The following is a 27,433-nucleotide window of genomic DNA, read 5'->3' on the forward strand; positions in this document are numbered from 1 at the left end:
ATTGATGACCCAATATTAATACATTATTGTTAACTAAAGTTCATTCTTTATTCAGATTTCCTTAGTCATTTTTTCTGTCCCAGGGCACCACATTACATTTAGTGGTCGTGTCTTCTTGGGGCTCCTCTTGGTTGTAACTCAGACTTGTCCTGTTTTTGGTGACCCTGACAGTTTTGAGGAGCGCTGGTCAGTTGTTTTGCAGATCGTCCCTCGTTGGGACTTGTCTGATGTTTTTCTCATGACAAGATTTGGGAGGAAGATCACAGAGGTAAAGTGCCATCCTCATCAGATTGTGTCAGGGGTACCTACAGGTGGTGGTGTTGGGTTTCTCCGCTGGAAAAGTACTCTTTCCTCTCTGCCTTTCCATACTGCCCTCCTAGGAAGTACGAGCAGCCCACTTCAGGAGTGGGGAATTATTTTCTTCTCCTTAGGGGTGGAGCAGCTGCATAAATTATGTGGAATTCTTCAGCATGAGAGATTTGCCTTTTCTCTCCACTTACTTGCACTCTTCAGACAGGTCAGGAGCACAGCTAACCATCCACATCTCTCCTTGCCATCTCCCACCTCCTGCCACCAACTTTTGTTGCCACCATTCCTTGCTGCCTGCCGATGCAGCTGGACCCAGAGAAGCGCTGGCTGCCTACACCTCACTGTCACTGCCTTTGCTGCACAGGTGCTCCGTGGTGACGATGGAGATGTACCCTCAGGGAATTTGGGAAGCCAGATTTCTGGTCATCAAATCAATGGTGGGCAACTAGGATGCTGGGTGAGCGGAGTAGATAGGTTGGGAAACCACCTAACGCCCCAATGATGAAGTGAGATGATAGTGTTGACATGCGGGCAGGTTGTGATGTGCGGTCCAGCTCCCTTTCCAGGATGGGAAGTCTGATTCTTCAGAGGACCTTTTGTTTGGCTGAGCACCCTGGTGGGTAAGCAACTGTGGGAGTAGAAGCTGGAGCAGAGATGAGTCATTCAGCCTGTAAGAGGTGAGAACATGGAAGTTTCCAGAGGAAATCTGGGATACCTTGAGAAAAGAGACAGTGAGGTTGGGTGCCGAACTGAGAAGGACCTGAGAGATGAGATTTGGAGGATGGAAATGTCTACCGTGGAGTTTTTAGTTGTTGTGGGGTCTTCAATGTACCCCCCCATCTCCCCTTTCCAGAGAAGGCTAGATTTGTTCATTAAAGTTGTGCAGAAAGCAGAGGGGACTTGAAGACGTGCTGGGTTCTGTGTCTGCGAGATGCAGGACAAATGGCTCAGAGGGACACTGGGGCAGAGAGTGAGCCAACGGTTGCACTCGGGTTGCAGGAATGATAATAATGCCTGTTACTGCAGAGCCCTACATGTGACAATCATGACAATCTGTGACAATCATCTTCCCTGTGGTTCTAAGTCAGTCCCGTGGGGAAAGCAGGGAAGATGGTACAGATAGGGAGACAGAGGCACGGGGATGCTGTCGCCTGCCCAAGGTCACTGGTCACTGTTGGTGAGCTGGGTGTGGACCCTGAGGTCCTGACACCTGGCTCAGTGTCCCTCTCCTTCCTCCACACCGTACCTGTCCGCCACTCGTCAGGCCCTCAGAAGGAGCCCATTGTTTACTGCACCAAGAGCAGCAACATTGAAGCTGGAAAATTCCTTTCAAGTCCAGGGCTCTAAAAAACATGCCCAAGAAACCAATCCACTTAAAATGCAAATTCCACTGACACTAATAAGCAATATATATACACATGCATTTACACATGCAAATGAGCAGAATGGGGCGCAGGACTTTCCTCCGCAGCCTTCCCCCCACACGTGATAGCTGCTTTTGAGACACTCCATCCCCAGGGTGTTGTTGAGACACCTCCTCCCACCCCTCCTCACCAGTCTCGGTCCTTCTCAGATGCTCAGGGGCCCTGGGCAGCACATGTGGTCCTTCAGAAGCCAGAGCATCGCCCAAGTCCCAGGCTCCCTATTAGGCTGCGTGACATGGCACGCCTCACAACCCCTCTCTGAGTCCCAGATGCCTGCCCTGCACCTCTGGATCCTGCTGATCTTCCCCAGCTGCCTGTTGAAACCTCCCTCAAGCTTCAGAAAGCCCTGGGGCGTCACTGCAGCCCACGCCCACCTCGCCCACACCTGAACTCAGAGCCTGGGCTCTCTCTCACCTGTCCCGGACTTGTGTTTGCAACGCTGAGCTCCAAGGGTCCACGTGATAAACACCACTTATTAGAGGTCTATGTGACAACATGGGTCCTTGTGGGACCATTGGAGTTCACAGCCCCCAGCCCCTACTCTCAATGACCCCACTTGGTTCCTTTGTGACCTCGCCTTCCCTGCAGCCCTTGGGGAAGAGGGCTGAGGCACAGCAACAAAACAGCATATTAGTAGTTCATTTGTGAAAAAAAATGTGCGTGTATAAAAATGGCCAGAAGTACACACCAGCATATTGGAAATTATCTCTTGATGATAATTTATGGGCTTTCTAGCACATCAATGACTCTTTCCCCACCACATGCATTTGAACGTTCGCATGGCATTGCACTATATGGATGTACCATAGTCGGCTGAACTAGCCTCCTCTTAGCTTAGTTTCCAGTCATTTCTCTGCTATAAATAATGCTCTGATAAACCTGCTGGCACGCACATCTCTGTACACACTTATGTTCTCGGGAAAATTTCTGGAAGAGGAAGTGTTGGATCAAAGGATGTGCTCATGTAAGTTTGCTATACCTGATTTCAAACCGCCCTCTGGTACTATAGTAAGTGATGTCCGCTTCCACCAGTGCTGTATGAGCGTCCAGCTTCTAAACACTTAAGTCGCACCTCTCTCGCCCCCTGCTTCCAAGTCTGGTGGGAGTGGTGTGTCCCCCAGCCCCTGTGGCACCATTTCTCTGCTCTCCTTTCAATACTTGCAGTTCTATGCATGCAGCCGACTCCCAATAAATATTTGCAGCTTATTGAATGAGAGCTCCATCTCTCCAGCCCCAGCCCACCCCCTGGCAGTCCCAGGGCGAGCCTGTCCTCCTTCTCCAGCAGAGGCAGATAATAGATGGCCAGGAGCCCGCCCCAGCCTCGCTCTCCGCCCGGTGATGAGGGACAGAGCAAATGAGGAGTGAGCGGCAATATTTCCCGAAAGCGGGAACCGGCAGAATCTATTACTCCACCCCCGAGTCCCCGCAGAGCACGAGAGGAGCTGTCTGTGTGAGTGTGTGCTGAGCGGGATCACAGGGCAGGGCCAGCGGCCAGGGAGGAGGTGACAACGGGACCGGGTCACCAGGGGGGTGCAAGCAAACTCAGTCCCATCTCTCTGAGCAGGAGGTAGCCTTGCAGCCACCCAGAATGAAAATAAAAAATGGCAGTTTCTGCACAAGCAATTCCCCGCTCAACACAGTCGCCAGGCAGGGGCGGGGGGATGTGGAAGATGGAGAGAGGGAGGTAGGAGGCGGCCAGACAGCAGCTGTTCCATGAATGCCCAGGACAAATTCACTGCACAGCACTCAAACCTTTCAGGGTGGGGCCGGTCCACTGGCGCAGCGGTTAAGTTCTCACATTCCCACTTTGGCGGCCCAGGGTTCGCTGGTTCGGATCCCGGGTGTGGACATGGCACGACTTGGCAAGCCATGCTGTGGTAGGTGTCCCACATATAAAGTAGAGGAAGATGGGCACGGATGTTAGCTCAGGGCCAGTCTTCCTCAGCAAAAAGAGGAGGATTGGCAGCAGTTAGCTCAGGGCTAATCTTCCTCAAAAAAAATACAAACAAAAAAACAAAACCTTTCAGGGTTCTTCCAGGTGTTTGATTTAACTCCTACCCTCCCCAATTCTTTCGTCCTCAGGCTCCGCCTGGGGCCCCAGGCGAAGTTGGAAGGCGGGCTAAGCACCAATGGCTAATCTGCAACTAATCGCAGCTGGAGAGACTTCCCTGGCTGGCTGCGTATTTTGCGGTCTCCATTCCTGCATCCGAAATGAAATGCGGGACTTCTTTATCTCAAGGCTGAACCTGCTGCCGAGGAGGCTGCAGTCACCAGCAACCTACTCAGGACTTGGACCCCCACAGCCAGGCTTCCGAGGACATCGGGACCCGGTGCGTCCAATCACCTCTGCCTGCTGAGCTGGTCTCTGTGGTGGACTGAGTGTCTTAATGGCTCCGTCAACGGTCTCTCTGTATCCAGGCCCTTGTGTGTGACCTCCTACCCTCCCAAGAGTCCCAACTCAGGGTTGTGTGACTTGCTTTGGCCAATGGGACAGAAGCACCCTTGACTAAGCAGAGCTTTAAGAAAGGATCGTGCGTTTCCGCCGTGCGCCTGTGTTTCCACCATGAGCACGTGCGTGGGCTAGCTTGCTGGAAGGAGGTGAGGGGAACATGCAGGAGAGCCAAGCTGTCACAGCCCAGGTCATTCTGGACCAGTCAGCTACTACCAACCCATCACAGATGCATGAGCCAGCCCAGCCGAGATCAGCCAAGCCCAGCCCAGTCGACCTGCAGACTCATGAGAAATAGTAAATGGTTGTCGCTTTAAGCCCCTAAGATTTGGGATGCTTGGTGTGCAGCAATAGCTAACTGACGCATCGCCTTCCTCTGTACATTAAAGCCCATCCAGAGATCAGCCTGAAGGAAGCTCAGCTGGGCCCTGGAAGATGCGAAACCTCCAGAAACTCCCACTGTATCTCTGATGCCCAAGCTTCCACTTGTGAAGTGGGCTTGGAGTTATTCTACCACGAGCCAAAAAATCAGTAGGCACTGAGAGTTGCTAGGATCCTCTTAAATTGTACTTACTCCAGTGTTTCAGATTTTATCGGTTTTTATCAAGTTGCATAAATAACACATGCTCATTAGAAAGGTAAACAAAATAAGAATATATAAAGTTACAGATTCTGTTTTTCTGTGCCACCTACTCCCACCCATTCCCTTGCTTGTCCCCACTCTGATTTCATTCCCTAGAGGGAGATATTGTTAACAATTTGAAGTGTAACCTTTCAGATATTTTTCAATGTATACATGCACAAATATAGAGTTCTTTGTTTTACAAAAATGGAGTGACAGTAAATACCGTCCTGAGATCTGCTTCTTTTACTTAATGGACCTCTGACAAGTCTAACTCATTCTTTTTAATAGCTGCACGGTATTTCAGGGCATGGATGTGCCATAATTTACTGCATCCCTGGTAGACGTTTAGATTGGTTCAAATTTTGTTACTATCACTGAAATGGACTTGTTTGTATGTAACATCTTTGTGCACTTATGGTGATATTTCTATGGGGTACATGCCTTAAAGTGGAACTGCCAGGTCAAGGGTAGTGCTCACTTTTTATTTTTAATACATATGGCAACGCTGCCTTTCAAGAAGAGAAGCATGAGCACACCTGTCCTTGCACACCCTCCCCAGCCCGGGCTAGTATCAATCTCATAAACTTTTTGCCAATCTCATGGGGAAAACAATAATACCTCATTTTAAATTATTTTTATTGTGAGTAAGATTGCAATAGTTTTGTATATTTGCATGTCATTTTTGGTGAACTCCTGTTTGCATAATTTGACTATTTTCTCTATCAGCTTGTGATTGTTTTCTTATTGGATATGGCAGGTCTTTATATATTATGGCTATAAACTCTGTCATATGTGTCCCAAATTCATCATGTCTCTGACTCTTAGACGGACAACCCCATTAGAAAACCCAAAACTACGGGTCTTAATTCATTCTCCAGGCATTTAATCTCTTTGTTAAAATATTGTGGCAGGAACTTCTGGAGAAGCAAGGCCTGAGAACACGCTCTCCCAACGCACTCCCACTTCTACCAGCACCACTAGAGGATTTAAATTCCTGGCTGGGATCAGCTCTGGTGACATTAGGGGTTGATAGAAAATGCTTTTGGCCTCCCAGCCCATAACTTTCAGCCCACCGTGAAGTTCACCTGCAGCTGTGGTGGGCAGCTCCTGTTTACGCTGTCGGCCCCTTACCTCATCCATCTCAAGGTTCTCTTGAGATCTTTCCCCAACGCCTCGGGAGCTTGTACAGCCTATGCAACCTGTGCACAGGGCAGCCTACAAGGATGAGAGGACTTGATGCTCTGGGGGTAACCCTCGACAAGTGTGGGACAAGAATTGGAGGATAAATGCTTCAACTTCTCCATCCCTTGGTGGGACAACCCCAAAACATGCTCTCCACGGTTCCTCAGTAGCCCCCAGAGTAACTGAGAGTCGACTGCTGTATTAGGGTTCTCCAGAGAAGCAGAACCAATAGAATGTGTATAAATATATAGAGAGATTTATTACAAGGAATTGGCTCACGTGATTATTAAGGCTGACAAGCCCCAAGATCTGCACTTGGCAAGCTGAAGACCCAGGAGGGCCAATGGTGTAGTTCCAACCCCGAAGACGGCAGGCTGGAGCCCCAGGAAGAGCCAGCGTTTTAGTCCGAGGCAGCGAAAGACCAGCGTCCCAGCTCAAGGCAGCCAGGCGAGAGGAGTCCCTCTTACTTAGCCCTTTTGTTCTATTTAGTGCACTCATAGATTGGCTAAGCCCCACCCACATCAGGGAGGGCCATCTTCTTTACTCAATCTATCGATTCAAATGTTAACCTCATCCAAAATCACCCTTACAGACACACCCAGAAGAATGCTTGTTTGACCAAATCTATGGACACCCCATAGTCCAGTCAGATTGACACATAAAATTAACCACAGTTGCCCACGGTGGTGCCCCTTTATTGATTTCTCTCTCCTCCCTGTCTCACCTTCTCCACCCACAGACATGCCTCTTGGTCCCACCCTCCAAATAAGCTGCCTGCCTGTGAGTCCTTGACTCAGGGTCTCCTTTTGAGGGAACCCACCCTAAGACAGGAGAGGAGAGCGAAGCCATCTGTGGCTTTCACGTACCTTTGTTGTGCTTTTGCATACTTCTGACAAGAGGATGATTTTCCTCGAGTGCCAGAGTTGGACCTGGAGCAGGGTTTTCCCCTTCTAGATAAGCCAAACTTTAGCTGGGGACACAAGTCTACGCACAAGACAAAACAAAATTCAGGCTTCGACCTCACTTCCATTCTCCTGCAGCCCAGTGTGAAAGAGGAGAGGGTCCCTCGCCACATGGCTAAGGCTACAATTTCTGGAACTCAGGACAGGCCCAGGCACGCTGACATCAGAGCTGGGGAGGGCATGTGGGCAGTGAGAGGTGGGAGGAGCCAGGCGTAGGGGAGTAAAAACTTCCTTCTAGTCTCTTAGGTTCTGAGGCTGGACCCGAGAATTAAACTAACATAATAACAGATTAACAGAAGAAAGGCATGCAAGTTTTATTTAGTACTTTTACGTGTACATGAGAGTCTTCGTGAGGAAAATGCAGACCCAAAGAAGCCATCAAGCCCAAAAGCTTATATACCTCGTGAAACAAAGAATGACAAATTGTGGGGATGGGCAAGACAAAGGGGCTTGGGCCGGGCGCAGTAAACTGTGGGACAGGGACTAAGGAATATATGGGGAAACCAGCGGAAGATAAGGACTATTGTAGCAGATTGGCTTGTACGGGTCCATTTCGGCATGGACTCCCAGTCTCCTGTGAGGAGAATGTCCCCTTCCCGGTGCGGGGAGCACCTTTCTCGTGGGAAATGTATGACCTGCTCTCAGGAAGACAGAGGGAGGGCAGAGGTCCTTCCTGCACCCTCTGTTTCTCAAGTGACTTTGGCTCAAAATAATATGACAAAGTGGCATACTTTGGGGTGGCATTTCTGACCCCCTTTCACAGGCATGGTGCTGACAGAAGAGACCCCCAGAAAGCTGGGTCCTTTCTTGGCTGGCCAGAGGAGGGCCAGCACTTAGGTCAGTAGAACCCAGTGGGTACCCCAGAAAGAGACAGCTCCCTCCTGAAAGGACCAGCAGCGTGAGCCTGACCCTAAATGAGGAGCTGGAACAGCAGGGGCTAGCACCACCACCACAGCCCCGGCCTGTGGCTCCTCAGGCAAAAATCACCCACTAGGCCATCCTAAAGAGATCGCTAAAAGCCTTCTACGCATTACAATGCAGAGAGAGCAACAGTCCCAGCATTCACATTGCCACATTATCATCAAATCGCATTAGGCAGGCGATCGCCAAGGCCGGCAGGCCTGATCCACTTTACTGGATGGTCTGGGGAACAAGAAGGTGACATTTTCTTAGGAAGGCCCGGCCGCAGCCAGGGGGTTTCTTGCAGAAACTTTGTTCCGAGACATGAACCTGGTTTATAATTATGAAGGATGTCCAGCTCTGGCCAGCATCTCCCGTGATTCCGTAGGAGTGCTCAGAGTTTTGTAGTCTAAGGGATGTCTTCCGGGCTGTGTTGTCCCCAGCATCCAGGCCTCCTAAGCTGTAACCAGTCTGCTTTCTTTCCCCCTCATTCAGCATCCTCCCCGCTAGACTCCCTTTCTGGCCCTCCGCCCCCATTCTGGCTGTTAGGGATCTTAAACTTCCTTTTACTTTATGATGCAGAGCAAGTCAATGTTTCTTTGTCTCAATCTTCTCCATCTAGACGTACCCAGGGGCCAACAGGCCCATTAAGGTGTTTTCCCAAACAAAAGCACGAATAAATCTTCCCTCACTGCCTGCCGCCTGCGAGTAAACGGCTCGTAATGTAGCCCAGCTTTTAAAATAACGGTTTCTGGTCTCCTTGCTAGCTACCTGCAAAGCATTTACTAGCTGCCTGGCACGGAGCGAGCCCGGCACGCGGGAGCCATCAGTAAGATGAGCAGGTGGGGGTGCCGCTAACAGGATGCTGGCATACTGCAGGAACCGGGGATGGGGGTGTGGGGTTCTAGCAGGTGAGGAGGCCCCTGACACCAGCTATGGGAGACCCAGGGGCCAGCCAGAGTGAATGCAGACAAGGGGAACGTCAGAGGTTCTTGTCCGACAGACGCAGGGCCTCCCTGCTGTGGGCAGGCGGTGGTGGGGTGGATTCCCGGAGTCCGGCTCCCCTTTTCTTTTTCTTAGGGGAATCCAGCCCGCCTGAGAGCATCTCCCGGCAGCTTACCAGGAAGGACTTGTCTGAAGCCAGAGGCAGATCTGGGGACCACCAGCTCACCTGCCTGGGCCAAAGCGAGCAGCTCCTTTGGAATAAGCAGTAGGAGCACGCCTGGGTGACCTTGGGCAAGTCGCCTCCCTTTTCCTGTCTTCCCAGCGGCCTGGAGCTCCCGGCCTGAGGAACTGAATGTCTGGGGAATGAGAAAGGACGCTGAGCTGGAAACCACCCTGGAGAGCAGCCGACAGCCCCTCCCAGCCCCTGCAGGACCCAGGCACCCATCAGGGCCAGAGCATCTGCCACCTAATTGCCGCGGCGGGGCGGGCCCAGCGGGGCGGGCACACGGGGGCGCAGGAATCTGGCCGCCTCTTTAATGAGGAAGTAATTCACTTAGTGCGGATTTCCCTGTCAGCAGCTTTTATCAAACGCAGGAGCCGCGCGCTGTTAGGGACGTGGAGAGATGCTCTCGGAGCCGGGGCGGGGGGGGGGGGCGGGGCGGGGGGGGGGGCGGGGCGGGGGGGGTTCAGGGCGGGCGGGGAGGGGATTGGCCGGGGGAAGCACGCGGAGCGAGGCAAGTTGTTAAGCAGATTAGGAGCGGGGAGCATGAGAAAAATAAAGAAAAGAGAAAAAACAAAATGGGCCGCGGAGAAGGAAATCAAGCACAAAGCAGCCCAGATGAGGCGAAGGCAGGGGGCCTCGCTCACCCGGCGCCTCTATTGTGTTCTGCTCGGTCTAATCAGGAGCCAGCGCGATCCGGCTCCTCTGAATGGCCGTCCCCATCCCCAGAACTGGAGCCGGTGGAGGAGCACAATAGCCCCGAGGAAATAAATAACAGCCAGGCCGAGGCCCGCGGGCTCCCAGACGAGAGGTCAAATGATGTACTCCGCTCGCCTGCGGTGCCCACCGAGGCACCGTGGGGCCTGCTGGGAGCTGGGGGGTACGGCTGCTCTGGGCTGGGGTGCCAGGTAAGGCTGCTGTCACGAAACAAAGCAAAACAGTATTGTTGTGCAGTTTAAGTACTTTTGTCTGTATCAACTCTCCGTGGTCCTACTGAGGTATTACCATCCCTATTTTACAGACGAGGAAACTGAGTCTTGGAAAGGTTAATTCGGGGCTTAGTAAACTATGGTCTATGGGCCAAATCCGGCCCCCATCCTGTTTGTGTGAATAAAGTTTTATTGGAACACAGCCACTCCTGTCTGCTGGCATGTTGTCTATGGCTGCCTTCTAGCTACAACGGCAGAGTTGAGAAGCAGTAATAGAGACCACGTGGCCCACACGGCGAAAATAGTTACTCTCCAGCCCCTTACAGAAAATGTCTGCTGACCCCTGGGTTAAACGGCCTGTTCAAAGTTACAGAACCAGAAAGAGACAGAGCCAGCGTTTCAATCCAGCTTTGTTCCTGAAGCTCTGCAGCACAGAAGGGCCTTAAAAGGCTCCAGACGGGAGGGGGTGCGGTGTGATGGCGGAGGGAGGAAGGCAGAACCGCCCGTCTGTCCCAGCTGACACGGGATGCTGAGGGGCAGAGGCAGAGGACCCCGCCAATTGGGGGTCTCCAGGGAAGGATGGTTCTTCATAATCCGTTCGGCAACAGGCAACCCAATGAGCCTGTCTGCCAGGACTCAGCCTTTCCTGGCTGCAGAAAGGTGGACCCAGATCTCAGCTTCTGCCACACCCACCCCTGGCACCTGGAGTGCATCCAGCGAGCCTTGGGCCAGCCCGGCCAAGATGGCGCCGACTCGGGCCTGCAGGTCTCTCTTTGTCCTCGTCTACCCGCCTTTTAGACCAGTCAGTGTCCTCTGGACTGGAATTTGCCTTGGGCTCTTCTGCCAGGCCAGCCTGGCTGCATAATCAATACTCAGCTGAAGCTGGAGGGGGTGCGTGTGACCAAGGGCAGACAGCAGAATGCCCCCCAGCCTGAGCGATGAGTCTCCGTCTATGTCGCTGCTCCTGCTGATGGTAATTGCATCAGGGGAGCTGGAAACCCAGGAAATGCAGTGAGTCCATCTGCAAAACTGTGGGCTGAGGCACCTCCCAGGTGGAGAACACCTGCCTTCCTGAAACAGGCAGTCTGGCCAAAGGGAGGCGGGCGTGGGAACCAGCTCAGAGAACATCTCTGGTGAGCCGGCCGAGCCCGGCCAGTCCATGCCATACACAACTGCTCATGACGTTAGCGTGCACAGGCCATGATGCTGGTGAGCCATTCATCCATTCGGGGAGCGTCGATGGAGCGCCCGCCATGTGTCCGGCACTGCTCCTGGCTCGTAGGAAACTATGGTGGGCCACCCAGCCCCTGAATCTGAAACTGATCTTTCAGAGACAGAGAGCAGAAGTCCCACCCAATCCAACTAATGAGTGCATGATCTCGTAATGCAGGATGCAGAAGCGGCATGGAGAACCAGCCAGGGGAGGGGCTAGAGCCGAGACCTGAGTGAAGCGAGGCAGCGAGTCATGTGCAAATGTAGGGAAAAGTGTTGCAGGCGGAGGGAACAGCCATTGTGAAGGCTGCAAGGTGGGGAAGAGATGCATGTGACTGAGGAACGGTGGAAGGCCTATATGCTGGAGCAGAGTCGGCTGCGTGGAGGGTGGTGGGAGACGAGGTAGAGAGGTCGGCAGGGGACAGGTCACACGTGGTGTGGAGGCCACGGGCAGGACTTTGGCTGTCACTGAGTGAGGGGGAAGCCCCGGAGAAGGGAAATACAGCTTGAGAGTGGAGGCATGTTTGTCTTGGGGGAGATGACCCAGGAGAGAGAGACGACGAAGATGCAGAGGGGGTGACCGTAGCAGCCAGCCCTGTGCAGACTCGGGAGCAGGAGACGGTCAGCGCACCAGCAGTATCTGCGCTTCCTGTTTGCATCCTTAAAACATCCCAAGAAGGAGGGCGCCCACACACCCAGGTTTTTCTGGAATGATTACCGATTAGACCCGTTTCCTGATGTAATTAAAAATAGCTCTCATACTTTCCCAGTTTGTGGTCTCAATTGTGTGGCCATTGCAGCTATGAAGTGGGCACTATTTTCACCCCCATTTTACAGATGAGGACACTGAGGCCGAGGGACGGGAGATCACAGGCTGGAGTGCGTAAAACTAGGTCTGTGACTCCAAGCCCTGGAGCCCTGAACCCCTGTGCATAAAAGCTTGGTTCTGAGCCCAACAGCAGACATCAGGGAGCAGGAGATGGCCCCCTCAAGCCGTGTCCAGATTCCCGTGAAGGGATCCAGCTAACGTGGGCGAGGGGGCGGAAGGTTAGCCCGTCTGCCCTGAAATCCTACGTGGCACAGGGCCAGTCTGCCTTCCTGGACAAGAGCGACAGAAGATGGAATCTGCTTGCTAGATGCTGGCTCTACAGAGCCCCTACAGAGGTCACTACGCGCTGGTCTATTCTGGGGCCGCCAAATTCCCAGCTTTAGCCTATCTTGTCTGATGCCAGCAGCTCTTACATCTCACAGACCTTACCGTGACCATGTGTCAAAATTCACAGCGAACAGGAAAGGGTCAAGGTCATGGCAAACTGATCACAGACCCTTAAGTGCTGCTATGATCCTCCTCTCACACCTTGACTGGACATAACTAATACATCACGGCATTCTTTAAGCTTAGCTGGGAATGTGCTTCAGAATCCTTTTCAACACAGTGCCCCTGTCACTGAGAAAGGATTAGTCAGATTTGGTCTCTGAAACTTCTTGGCCATATCTTAGGCAAAGATCTCCCTTTGGGTAGCAAGATGGAGTAAATGGTCTCTAAAGGTGCGAGCCTAGGATTTTTTTATGGTCCTTGTCCACATGCGTTCATGCCTTCCCTTCCAGATGGGTGACAGTGGGGAATACAGCAGAACCAACAGGCTCGGTGAAACACGTCTTTCTCTCCCCTTAGGAAGATGCATATTTTGCTGTGAAAATCAGCCACCATGGCAGCTTTCGTTTTGACCCCAGACCAGCTGCTTTCTTTTTCCTGAAATTTTCTAAGTAGACTGTTACCTCTTTTCTCTTTTTTTCTCCCCTGTAACTATTTCTAGGCCTATAGATCGTGGATGAAGGCCTGGAGACGTGGTCAGATGGCTTCCAGCAAACTGATGCTGCAAACTCTGATGATATCAACCAATGACCTCAGTTATACTTACTTGCAAAAATCAATGGAAAAAGTGAAAGAAAAAATGCAGTTAATTCTTTTTAAGTGTAAACTGTATTTCCTGGATATTTTAATAGCTATTAGTGCTATTCGTTGACTACCTAATACTTGTCAGGTATGAAATGTGTCGGGCTGTGCCAGGTTCTTGAAATACTCTGCATCCATGACTTCATGCAATCTTCATAAAAATTCTTGCAAAGTGACTATTGTCTTCACTGTAGAGATGTGGGCAGGTCCAAAGTCCACGTCTAGTAGGAGGTGAGCCCTGTGCTCTGACTCTCTACTCCTCCACCGCTTTAAAATTTCCTGGGATGCGCAGGAGTCCAGCGGGCCCCACGAGGAATGGGTTATACCTGGCTCCCTCGCTGGCACCAGCCGTCCATGGAGGCGTGGGGGAAATGAAGGCGATGCTTCAGTTCGGGAGGTGAGAACTGAGGACCTCACCTCCAGGAGCACCAGGAGCAAGGGCCCAGGAATAGGAACTGCAGATGCTGAAGGCGATGAGATGTGAGAGCTGCAGATCTAAGGGCAGATCTGGGGCTGTTCAGGGAAGGGGGGGCGGTCTCACCTGTGCACAGTGAATTAGGTCTGGAGTAATGATCTGGAAGCCGACCCACCATCCCACAGGACTTTGAACACAACAACTCAAGGACTAGCACTTGCATCGACCTTGTTTCCAGCTCCTCCCTCAATCCCTGACTAGTAGGAGGGCAAGGCCTCTGCGTTCCTATTTCACTGCAGATGACGCTGAGTCCAGGAGAGGTGAGTTGGTCAAGGTCACAGAGCTCATAAGTCACAGAGATGGACCCAGGGGGGCCTGATTCCAAGTCCAACATCCCCCATTCACGACCCGCGCCCAGAGAGCAGGTTCTTTATCTTCACGGATGGTCCGTGGAAGGCTTTCCCCTTTCAGCTCCCAGCCAGCATTCCGGCTCAGCTCTAACTCCGTACGGCTCCACCTCGCCTCTGAAGAGACAGCAGAGAGGCCTGATGGATTATTATTTTTATAATGAAATGATTCCTACCTGCAAAAAGGATGGACAATATGCATGGAAGTTATAAAACTTACTGAAATGAATTCCCACGAACCCAGCTTACGAAACAGAATGTGACAGTAGCTTGGAGTCTGTCCCCTTTGGGGTTCTCCCCAGGGCATGAGCCCTGTGCTGACTTGTGAGTACACTGTTCTCTCCCTCTTCCATATAGCTCTACCACACACATTTGCATTCCTAACAAGGCCTTATTCAGTTTTCCATGTTTGAACTCAGTGTAAGTGGAATCCCAGCTAACACTTACGCAGGCTCACCCTGTGTTCATTTAAGCCTCGTGTGCGCCTCATGAGGCAGGTGTTATAATCATGCCCATTTGTCAGATGAGGACACGGAGACACAGGAAGTGTAATGGACACGCCCATGGTCCCACAGCGGGCAAGTAGCCGAACCAGGACTTGAGCCCGAGCGGTCAGACTCCGTGTCAGCGCTGTTACTATGATCTGGTACGACATCGTGCTGGAGACATTGCTATGTCTGTCGATGCCTGTAGCTGCCCTTCATTGGCTTTCACACAGCACAGCGGCAAGCCTGAGAGGCTGGTGGGTTGTGGCATGGAGCGAAGCTCACACAGGTGCCACTGTTGGGTGCCTGCCCAGCTGCGACTGACCCGTTCTCCTCCACCCCCCGAGGGGGTCATCCCAGCAGAGACCTCTTTGATCAGTGCGTGCAGGGACGTGACCCCTGCCCACCCAACCAGAGCCCCCAGGTGTGAATTAGGATGCAGTGAAGTCTACCCGATTCCCTTCGCCAGTGCTTGGTTAAGGCATGGACGTGGGACCAAGGGGAGGAGAGACCAAGGGGACGTGAACTAGGGGGCTTTAGGGAAGATTTTCCTCAAAAAGGTTCCCATGGAGAAACCCAGCAAGCGCTACCTTGCCCGGTGATGCAGGTTCACGTCATGGGCGATACGTCGTGTGATCTCAGCTGCCCTCTGATAGGATGTGATGAGGAGGCCACTTCACCTCTGTGGTCTTCCTCCTTGAAACTTCCCCGTGACTCCAGTGTAACTAGGAGAAAAACATCAGACGCCCCCAAATGCAAACATTCCACGCTGCACCCAGCCAGCTCTTCTCAAAACTCTCAAGGTCGTTCAAAACAAGGAAAAGCTGTCACGGATCCGAGGAGACTGAGGACACAGGGTGACTAAAAGTGATGCAGTGTCCCCCATGGGACCCTGGATGGAAAAATGAGTGAGATCCAAATAAAATCAGCAGTGTTAATAACAGGGGAAACCGGGAGAGGAGTACACAGGAACTCCTGTCCTATCTTTCCCATCTTCAGTAAGTCTGAATTTATGCCAAACTAAAAAATTGATTCAAAAATAAAAAAGGAACGAGGAACAAAGAAGAAAGGATGGTCCTTTTTGCAGGAGCTTCTCTTGTGTGTGAGAACTGCAGGCCATCCTGACCCCATGAAGGGCGACATCAGTCACCCGCCAAGGACGACAGGGTGGTGAGAAGACAGAACACCTGACAATATTGTCAAGCCTCTGAATCACTCGGTTTTACAAGCCCACCTGCCCCAAAGGTACAGGTGGTTTTTTTTCCCTGTTACTTGCAGCTGAAAACATCCTACCTGGTCCATTTCAAGGCCCAGATGGGCCTGGACCAAACTGTCACCTGTTATCTGCCTGTACTGTTGTCCCTTGGTCACAGGTGGTGTTGCCCAGGGCCCAGGCACTCTTGTGGGGCCCGGGCTTAATGGATCTTGTGTCGAGCATGGGTGCCAGAGGCATCCCGGTGGGTCCTGGGAGATGATTGTGCTGGAGCGAAACAAAAGGGAGTCGCTAGCCTGTGACAGCTGATATTAAAATGACTACAACTCACATTGTACCCGGAGTCAGTGCATTATATTCCTAATAAATAATGGGTTACTGCAGGTTAAGTGTCTGCTGCCGCATTCCAATTGTTGATATTTAATTAGCTCTAAAATTAAAGCGTTCTTTTATTGCCACACTGCTAGGACCACTTTCTCCCTAATTGATTGAGATTAAAGTGTCTCCCAAAGATCCCAGCATCCCTTTGTCAGCCCGAAGTGTGAGAGGATTTTAATGAAAACGTTTGACATTTCAAAGTGTGACATAAATATCTTTAAATTAAGCAAAAGACGGCATTTTTGTTGTATTTCCCAATCAGGGAGCTGATGGGCGAGAAGCGTTTTTTAATAGGGATGGGGTTTTGTGAGTGTGATGATGGCTAAGGGATGATTCAAGTTGGCTGGCGAGGTGATGGAAGGGGCCTGCCATCTTTTCTTGGGGAGGTGGTGGCTTGGAGTTGTTTTCTGGGTCTGGGACATATGGGAGGGAGGCAGCAAGGCGTGGAGCTTTCTCAAGGCCCCTCTGCTTGCCGGGAGCAGGGTAAGGGCTACAGCACAAAAAGGACTGGCTTTGGGGCCAATGTGGGTTGGAACCCAGTTCCGTCACTTACAAGTTGAACGACTGTCAGTGAGTTACTCGGTCCTCTGAATTTCAGTTTCCTAATCCTCAAACACGGATGATGACACCTACTTCTCAGGGCCATCGCGAGAATAAATTGGGATCATGTTGGCAAAAGAACTTAGCCTGGACCATAGCAGCTGCCCAATAAATGGCAGCTATTATTACCCTCTTTTATAAAGTTCTGAAATTATATTTGAAGTGACTTAAGTGACCCTCTATGAGTAAAGCAGAGTGAGGCTCCCAGCTGGAATTGAGAGTTAAGCTTGCTACTCCATCTGCCTCCAGACCTCTCCACCTTGGTGCCATCTTGGGAAGGAATAAGGGGCCCCCAGCCTGGCTCAGCAGGTGGTCTGACCACCCCCTTTGCCCAACCCCCCTTTGCTGTTCTCCCTCTAAGCTTCTTTGAGCCAGACGCTCCTGGCTCTCCTCTCTGACTTAGATCCAGCCCAAATCCCAAATACTAATGTATATGCTGCCTCTCTTCCAGCTGACCACCTTGCATTAGTTACCTACAGCTGTGTAACAAGTTACCACAAAATTTAGCAGTTTAGACGACACGCGTTTGTTATCTCACAGTCTCTGTAGGTCAGGAATCCGGGCGTGGATTAACTGGGTACTCCACTTCAAGGTCTTTTACAGACTGAAATCAAGGTGTTAGCCCGGGCTGAGATCTTATCTGAAAGCCCGACTGTGTAAAGATCCACATCCATGCTCACGTGACCATGGACCAGGAGCTAAAACCTTAACCTCAACCTCAGTGGCACCATGGTTTAAAGACGGAGTTAACTGAGGAGCATCTAAGTCCACAACAGGGGTTTGCATATTGCCCCCTGCCTCGCCTCAACCTCTGACCTCATCCCCTTTCCTGATTTCAGTTTTTCCCTCAGACTGCTTAGTCCTGCAAGAATCTGAACGACCAAATCCTTGCGCCAAGGATTATCTAAAACCAGGGAGTGATGAAGGATGATTTTGTTCATTCAGAAGGGATCTTAAAGACTTAATTCCACTCCCAACTATGGCTCGAGCTACCTCTACAAATGGATCCCCTGGTAGTCCATTCCACCCAAAGAAGTCTCTGGAGGTCCACAAGTTTCTTCCTTAATAGAGTCAAATCCGTCTCGTTGTTGCTTTCACCAATGAGTCTCTGGGCCTCTTTACCCTTGTGATAGTTCTAAGGGCCAATTATCTAATATCCTCCTTCTGCCCTATTCCACACACACGTAGCATCGCATTAACTGGCTGCTCCTGGTTGGACAGAGCCACGCGACCACTTCTGAGCGATGAGTTGAGTCACTTCAGGGCCGAGCATTTAACTGCTAATGTGAGACCCCCTCCGGCTCTCTTTTCGCTCTGCCATGGTGTTCTGCAAAGTTCCTGGTGATGGCTGCTCCATCAGCCTGGACTGCAGAGCAATGAGGAAATAGAGCAGGAATTAGAAATAGACTTTGAATGTTTGCATAACTGAGATTTTGTTGAGCTGGTTGTTATTGGAGCCTGGCCCATCCCATCCTAACTAATACGCCCCCTACTCGGTACCACCCTTCAGTTTAGTAGTCCTGGTCATCGAGGGAAGGACATGTTGGGTAAACACTGGAGAAGGTGGCCTGTTTCCTTCAAGACGACAGCTGTTTGCTCCAGCGGCAGTTACTGGCTGCAGATGCACAGCACGAAGGCCGTGGGAAGCCAGAGGTAACAAGCTGCAAACTTGTGTACTGCCATTTCCCACAGACGGTGGCAGGGTACCTGCCAAGATCCTCACCACGAGGAACAGAACCACCTGGAGACTGCACGCACACTGCAGAGCGGACACGGGCCCCACACAGACGCCAAGTCTCCTGCAGGGCTGCACGTTGGCGCTCCTCCAGCGTGCCCTGGATTTCAGGGGGAGAAAATCTGTACGTGCGCGCGTCTCTGCTCTGTACCTGTCTCTGCGCACACCAGGATCAGCACAGTCGTACGATGGAAAACAATTCCCGGCTCTGGTGGGAGGCGGCTGCTTGGTGAGCTTGAGCATCGTACTCCTGTTTTGTCTGCCTTTCCGTAACTTTTTCACTTGGTCGAGAGGGGATATTGGACCAAATAGGATACAAAATGTGTTATTTTCTGGGTTTTCGACTCTGCTAAAATAAATCACTTGGCTTGTGAAGTTCAAACACACTGATGAGAAATAGCAGATGCTTATTAAATTTGACAATTAGCTCTGGGAATAGAAAGCTAATCAGAAGCACAGCTCTGACAGCAATGATGTGATCCGATTTTCCTGAGAATATCTACTGAAGCTTATTAGCACAACACACACATCCATTCACACACAGTCCTGCACGCACACTCACACACACTCACACACACACCAGGTCTCATGTGGCAATAGGCACTTGCAGCCTCATTCACTTCCCAACATCTCTGCACCGTCACCTTGAAGGAATGAGAGAACAAAGTCACACAGGCTCGTATCCCAGCGGAGGCCTGGCTGGAACACTGGAGATACCAATCCTCGGAGGCGTCTGCGAGCCCTCAAGCAATTTAAAAAAGTAAATGAGGGTCAAACTCTATCAGGGGAAGCCAGTGACAGGATCTCCACGGCCCAGGACATAAATTGTGCTCAGATGCTCGCTTCTGGAAGGCTTTCTTCCCTCTTATCCTGTCATGCAGGATTTCCATCTTCTCTCCAATCCCAACCTCAGCATCTATGCCTGGCCTGCAGACAATCTTACCTGTTGCCTTTGCTTTGCAGGTAGCTTGGCTCCAGGGTGGAACAAACTTCCCGGTGCAAATTGGGAAAATCCTCAAGGTACAGAAGTTGTGGTAGAGATGCTCAGGCCCTTGCAGCAGAGGAATGGAACCTTATCTGGCCACCCCTGCCACTCCCCTCCCCCCACAATTGATCACCACCCACCGAGGCATCTGTGCTCCAAGAATTACCACATACCTTTGAGATTTGCTGAGTTGCACTTGGACTATGGTGACAGCAATGGGGGGAACCATTCTAACTCCAGAGCAAACTCTTGCAACTGAGTCTGCCCTAGACCTGTGCAGAGATTATTCCTAAAAGATTCTCTTCCTGGACGTGGGGTAACTCTGCTGCCAGGAGCAAGCACAGAGCCCTCCAGGCTGGAGGGACCCCTCAGCTGCGAGCACTGATGGCAGCTGAGTGATGGCTTTCGCCTGCGCTGGTAGACTCCTGCCGAGGACTGTTTTATGTTCTGACTGTCCATAATGGGATTTAATTGTAATGATTTGGTATTGAATTTGCCTTCACAATCAGGGGGAATGGATCCGGGCTGTGTGTAAATGTGTTTGCAAATAGTGGAATGATTAGACCTGCATGTGCAGCTCTGCTCTTGCCATGCCAAGTGGGGGTGATCAGGATGATGGGCACATGGGAGGAGGTGGGCTTCAAGGATGTGGGACCAGGCCTGGCCTTCTAGGCTGTGGTGCGTGGGTGCAGAAGGCTGCTCTCTACCCCAGGCCCTTCCCTCCACCGCCTCGTGGTGGGGCTGGGTTATGTGGGCGGCACGTGATCCCTTGTACGTGTTCATGAAGGTGAGAACTTAAGCACGATGATTTAGAATAGCAAATATCATCAGTATTTATGTGATGCAGTGGATAGTAATAAATATTATAAATATCAGCACTGCTCTAAGCATTTTACGTGTGTGATCTAATCTAACCCTCTCAATAATCCTGTGAGGCAGGTAATGCTGTTATGCCCCTGATGAGAGCGCTGATGCTAAGCAACTTGCCTAAGGTCACACGGGCACAAAGGAGAAGGTCTTGGATTTGAATTTAGGCCATCTGGCTCCACAGTCTGAGGCTTAACTGCTATACTGTACTGCTAACTGTGGAATGCGGTACGACCTGTGTTGATCAGAGATTGAGAGGTAGATTAGTTATCTGTTGCTGTGTAACAGGTCATCCCAAAACATAGCAGCTTAAGACAACACACACTTATTATCTCACAGTTGCTGGGGTAGGAATCTTGGTACGGCTTAGCTGGGTCCTCTGCTTCGGGGTCTCTTACAGGCCACAATCAAGGTGTTGGCCGTGGATGAGGTCTCATCTGAAGGCTTGACTGGGGAAAGATTCACTTCCAAGTTCACTTCTGTGGTTGTTGGAAGGATTCAGTTCTTGATGATAGATTGTTGGACTGAGAATTTCAATTCCCAGCTGGCTGTTGGCCAGGGGTTGCCCTCAAGTCCTTGTCACACAAGGAAATCCTGCATGGTTGACCGTAGTCTCCAGCCTCTCAGAAGTCAAGCTGATACCATTGGCTCAAGGCACCCCCCACCACCATAAGACACATTGAAGCATAGACTGCCTGGCTGGCCTAAGGTCCTCAGGTAAATAGACCCTCTTATCAGATGGGACATCCTAAGGGCTCAGAGGTGACCTCCTAGGAGCTGAGGGCAAAGGGCAAACCTCTCTTTGGGCAATGTTAATCCATTATTGTACAAATACTGACCAGGTTCCTGACTCAGGGAGCATGCATCCTCGTGGGGAAGACAGATTAACACATACACACAGTTACATACACACATGACTACCACCACCACCAACAGAAATTAACCAACAATATAACTATGGATGGTCATAAGTGCTGTGAAACAGAGTCGGGGTGTCTGGGGTGAAGAGCAGAGAGAGGCTTCATTAATAAGGTGAAGAAGGAAGACTCCTGAGCTAAGACCTGAACAATGAGAGTGAACCATCAGGGGTGATAAGAGCATTCCAGGCAGATCGAACCACAAGGACAAACACATAGAGGAGAAAGAGGGATGGCTGTGTTCAAGGAACAGGAAGGAAACTCATGTGGCTGGAAAAGTGAGCCAGAGGGAGAGGGGCGTGAGATGGAGCTGGACAGGATCGTCAGGCACAGCTCTGCAGGTCACTGTAAGGAGCTGGAAATCTATTCCAAGAATGAATGAAATGAAATAAATGAAAATAAAACACATGAATCCAGCCAGCTGATTGTGTTTAATTTCCACCTTCAAGGAAAAGGTTGATGAGCAAGAAGCACACAGAGTGTCTAATCACAAACCTGGACAAAAACAGTTATCATGCAGGGACACACCAGGGGAAAGGGTCTCTTAGAGAGCCAGCACAGAGGAGTCTCTGGGGAGAGAGAAAAGTGACAGATGGGGAGCAGGGGGACTCTCCCCAAGACACGAGAATCTAGGACCCTCTTCTCTTTGGAGAACTGGAGAGCCCTCTGTGTGTCATGTGAGTCTTAAAGAACATCCAAGGGGCAGTCCTACAGGTGGCTGCCGTGTGGCCTGTGATGGCAGGTGCAGGAGCACACTGTGAGTGAGACCCCAGGGGCCCTTCCTGTCCTCAGGGATCCCAAGAAAGCTGATTTTGCTCTGCACACAGTTGGAAGCCTACGGTGGAAATCTGTGTGTGTGTTGGGGGGGGGGAGTGGGCAGAGGGGGAGCCAGATCTAATTTCTTGAACCAATCTCTGAGATTATGTGGAATTTTGTGGTCTCATTGATTCAATTCTTGTAGATGAGTCTGTGCAAGATGTAACGGCAAGATCTGTGTGTGACCCTGAGGGCGCAGAGGGCAGAAGAACCTTCTTGTGGGAGCAGCTGTACCACCTGCAGCTCTCCACGAATGAGCCAAAGGAAGAAGCGAGCACAGCGGCCTGAGCTCTGGTTGTTTCTCCCAGCGGCTTCCCCTTCTCTCCAGGGAATTAGCAGAGACTGCTTAGAGGGTGGTGGCAAACCCTCATGCCTCACAGGAACTCCCGCTGGCCCAGGGTGTGTTGGCATCTTGCTGCCAAGATGCTCTGCAAAGCCAGGCCCCCATATTTATCCCATCCCCTCTGTAGCCTGGTGTTGAGGGAAGATCTTTCTGGTTCCTTCTGCCTTCAGGGGCACAAGGATGGATCGGTGGCTGGTCACGATGGGGGAGAAAAGTAAAGGAGGGTAAGGAGATGGAGTGTCAGTGGGCGGTGTGGACTGGGTATTTTAGGCTTTTGCTCCAATGTCGCCTCAGCAATGGGGCTTCCCCGCCCACCCCATAGAAAATAGCGGCAGCCCCAGCTGCCTCATCTCATCCAGCCCTCCAGGCCCACGCCCCACACTTCCCACCCTGCTCTGTGTCACAGGAGGCTGACGGTTGAGACTGTGCCAGCCAGGCCCCCTTGCCCTGAACTGTCTACTTGGACTTGGCCAATGGAAGTCACTGGAAGGAGACAGGAAGGCAAAGGCGGGAGGAGAATCAGGCTCCCTTCAGGGGACTGCAGGTGAGCTGAGGTCCTATTGCTCTTGCAGCTCCTGCTCCCTCCAGGCTTCCGTAGCTCCTCCCTTTCCTGGCTCCTTCAGGCCCAGGAGGCGTCTCGGCTGACCTTCCCTGATTGCTTCCTCTTGACCCTGCCCACATCTTCGTCCCCTTATGAAACCTCCCCTGTGACGTCAGTTCAGGACCCACTGCTTCTGCCTCCTCCCTGACTGACGCCCTCTCCTCCCACGGTCTTCATCCCCCTACTCTGCTTTGTTTTGGTTTGAAGCAGGGATCCTTGCCTTACGTTGCGTTAGACATTTTTCGGTCTATTTGTATAGTCTGGCTCCCCTCGAAAATGCAGGCTGTGTGAGGGCAGGAGCTCTGTTCTATCCACTAGGAATCCCTGGCACCCAGGACAGTGAGCACGAGCTGAGCGTTTGTTGAGTGGATCATTGACGGGAGTACATGCAACCACTTTATCACCCTTCTGCCCCATGGGCCTTTTGGGAAGTTCCACGGAAAGCTGGGGCTCACGGTGGGGTGAGGCTCTCAGGAACACAGGCCCTGGGGGGCCTCGGAGGATGCTGGAAGCCAGGAGGGCGGGGGTTCGTGGGGAGGAGGGGAACGAGCCACACTCGCACTGGAAATAAAACGCTTTCACCTTTGTTAACACTGATAAGAACAATGGTCTGTTCTCCAGGCTTTTAGCTCTTACTCCACCATCATTTTCCAAGTGAAGCTGTGAGCATAGTGGGAACACCAGGCCTGATGAGCTTAAGTCAGTCCACCTGGCTTGAGCTTCTGCCAACACAAGACCCTGGGAGGGCCCAAGCCTTCCCTCTTCACCTTGGAGACCACTGGAGGATGGGCAAGATTCTTGAGGACAAGGGCTGGACCAGTGCCCTTTGGACTTTGCATCCCTGCCCCCAGCTTGACGGAGCACAAAAGATAATGATATTGGCAGAGGGTAAGCCAGGGGGTCCTGGGCCCAGTGCCCGGGTTCAAATCCTAGCTCTGCACTTATTAGCTGTGCCAACTCGGGCAAGTTACTCAACCTCTCTGAGCCTTTGTTTCCTCATTTCTAAAGTGAGGGAGATAATAACAGTAGATAGTCATGAGACTGTTGCAGGGATTAAATGTGTTAATATAGATAAAGGGCTAGGCCAGCGTCGGGCTCAGGGTAAGTGCCTGTTTATTCGTTGGCTATCATTGTTATTAATTGGGAGCTCATGCTCTGTCAAGCATAACCCAGGTGGGATCTCATCATTGCTGATGAGCAGATGAGGACACTGGAGCTTGGTGGGATTAATCATCCGCATTCAAGGGCAGGCGTGCCTGGCTGAGGGCAGAACTGTGATTTAAGACAGGCAGAGGGCTTCCTGGGAGCTGTCCCTGCTGACTTGCCCATGATGAGTGACAGGCTGCAGATTCGGCCTGGGTGGGGCTCAGAGCCACTGTCAGAGTTCACCTGGAGCCCTGGGGAGGCAGAGGAAGCAGGGGGCTGGGGGTCCACAGGGGAGGGCAGGGGACCCTTCTCCTGCGAATGGTGCATCCCAATGTCCACTCCACCCATAGTGACCACACAGCAACTTCCCTCAGATCTCCGTCTCCAGTCTTGTCCCGTCAGGATTGACAAAATGAGGTAAGTCAGGGAACGGAGAGCAGATACTGATAAGACGGGGAAGCGTGGGGGTGGGTGGGAGAGAAAGGGAGGAGGGGAGCCGGGGGTACACGCCTGGGGCACTCGCACTCCTCCGCAGACAGCGCTATTCATATTGATCCACCTTAGTTTCAGAAGCAAATTGATCTCGGCTTTTGACAATTTATCTAGGATAGACAATTCTCTCGGAGCCTTCTTATGTGGTGACAGCCTTGGGGAGCCCGTTTGCAGGAGCAGGACCCAGAGACCTCCATCCTCTCCCAAGGGGTGAGGTCGAAGGCTCAGCCTCAGTGGGGCCTCCATGCTCGCTGTGCAACGGTGGCACCAAGGCACCAAACGGTCTGCTCCTGCTTTTGACAAACTGGTTTTCCCTGAAGGCCTTGGACCTCTTGCCTGGGGAGGAAACGGAAGTCATCCAGGACAGGCAAGGGTTGGTGATGTGGAGGAGGGCTGGGAAAACAAAGATTCCTCGCAGTGAGGCAGCGCAGGGAGGATGGGGGAAGGATGAGGGCGCAGAGGTGGGGTTTGATCAGACCATCCTGCCAAGCAGCCTGGCCTCCTCTCTCCAGAAGACCAGCCCTGGGGAGCTGTCCACCCCTTTGGGAAGAGCCTGTTGCTAAAAATGTCAAGACTATTTACTCTCAAAGCAGGTGACAAGAGCACCTCTCTCCAGGAATTAAACGGGAGGGTACATGCTGTAGAGTGAACGTCCCCGTGTCCCTGGGCAGAGGAACCTGAGCGCCTGGAACAGGGGGTCATCGTGGGGTCCTGCTGGTCCCTCCAGCGGCTGCCACGGCAGAGAGGTCATGGCGGGTGGGCTCAAGGCCACGGGAGGGGAAGCCCCGGGACCTCTGAGACCTGGCGCCCTCCACGTGCAGAGGGACAAACGTTATGTCTCTTAATAAAGGGAGGGAGCGGAGCGCTATTATCCATCACAGGGGCCCGAGATGAAATTTAGCAGCCTGAGGTGGGCATTCACCACGGATAAAAATCTGTCTCCTGCCAGCTTAAAGTGCTGCTTAAAAAGCTCATGCATAATTTAAACTGTGCCGTTCGGGAACGGGCTTCCGCAGGGCCACAGCTGACACTCTCCACCGGGGATAAAAAGGCCCAGAGGAGCAGTGTGGAGGCAGGGGAGGGAGATAGGTGCTCGTTCCTCAAGAGCGGGTGACCCGGGTGCGCAGGGGCTCGCTGCATTTAGGCCAGAGAGGGAGCTGGAGCATTCTCACGGCAGAGCTCCCCTGGACCTCTGGGGAACCCCAAGTCTTCGAGGAGCAGTTGAAGGAGGTGACGTCCCCAGCCTCTGAGCACTTCTTGCCGTGGTACAAGAGTGCCCTGTGGGGGGTTGCTGACGTTGGGGAAACTGCAGATTACCTGGAGGTGGGCCCCGTTGAAAGAACTTCTGGCAGGGTCAGCAACCTCACTGCTCCTAGAGTGGATTGAATAGCGATAGTGTCCCCCCGCCCCCCTGCAAATTTATGTCCACTGGACCCCCAGAGTGTGGCCTTAATTTGGAAATAAGGTCTCTGCAGGTTAGTTAAGATGAAGCCATCCTGGATTGGGGTGGGCCCTAAATCCAATGACTGGTGTCCGTATAAGGAGAGGAGAAGACGCAGAGAGATGTAGAGGAGGCCACGTGAAGACAGGGACAAACGTTGGGGTGAAGTGTCTACAAGCCAAGGCTTGCTGGCAGCCACCTTAAGCTGGAGAGAGGCCTGGAGTAGGTCCTTCCTCAGAGCCCGCAGGAGGAACCCACGCTGTTGACACCTTGATTTCAGACTTCTCCCCTCCAGAACCAGGAAAGAATAAGTTTCTGTCGTTTCAGTCCCCCCACTTGGTGGTCATCTGTAGCCGTAGCCACAGGATGCTAATGTGCCCCTAACCTACCCAAGTCCTGGAGGGCTGGCCTGCTGAAGTCCAGGTTTTGTCCAAACTGCCCGAGGAGTGTTCTGGGCTCCTGGGCCCAGCCCTGGATGTCTCTATGACTTTTTGCCGTTTACAACTTGTGTCCTCATCCTCCAATAGCTCTGTGGAACAGGAAGGATTGGGGTCACAAATGCCACTCTGCAGATGAAGAAACAGTGGCCTTTGGGGCTAAGACTGAGACCCTGCTTTCCGTGCCTGCCTCAGCAACAAGTAGATTGTGGAACAAGGTAGATGTACGGTGACTCCCAGAGCCCCTCAGGCCCAGCACCCCGCAGGTTCCTTTCTCCATCTGGCTCACCTTGGCCAGCACCAGGACAGGCAGCTGGCAATCATGTCCTGGAGCTCTCCTTGTCCTCTTGGTCCCCTGGCAATGCCCTGGTCACTCCTGTGTGACAGGGGCTGAGCCTCCTGCTCTCCTCCCTTACCACCACCCTCAGCTGCCCCGAGATGGGGAGACTTCGTCATCTTTGTCTCCCAGACACCAGCTCACTGCCTCCAGCCCCAAGTAGGGGGCAAAGAGCTGCTGGCGGCCTGTGGGAAGGCTCCCCGCTGGTGGCCGAGGGGCCTGTGGCTTGTCGCTGGTGGTGCAGGCAGCATAGGCACTCCGGGAGCACATGGATAATCATAAAAGGAGATAAAGTTTATTGTCTGGGCCAATTCGGGTACCTGAGGGAAAAAACAATGTGCGAATTGCAACGATGAAAGATTTACTGCATCTGTCGGCGCAGATAGAGGGGCGGGCTGGAGTTATTGCAGCGGGAAGAATTGTGTTTTAGGATCTGCCCCAGGTATTAATTTGTGGTGGGCTTATCCTGTCAGGAACACACAATGCTCACGGTGTCGAGAAGTAATACTTTAAAGGGCCTGAACGCCAATTGGACGAGAGCTGGGAGTTGGAGCCCGGAGGCAGATGATCCCCTTAGCAAGGTTTTCCAATAAGTTCCAGATGAAAAGCGTGAGGCTGCTGAGTAATATCGTCTTCGGAGACTCTCAAACTAGATCTGTCCCCATCCATTGTGCCAGCTCGTGGATCATCCTCCTCCCCGATGC

The sequence above is a fragment of the Equus przewalskii genome, chromosome 10 (genome assembly GCF_037783145.1).
Source record: "Equus przewalskii isolate Varuska chromosome 10, EquPr2, whole genome shotgun sequence".
Classification (NCBI taxonomy): Eukaryota; Metazoa; Chordata; class Mammalia; order Perissodactyla; family Equidae; genus Equus; species Equus przewalskii.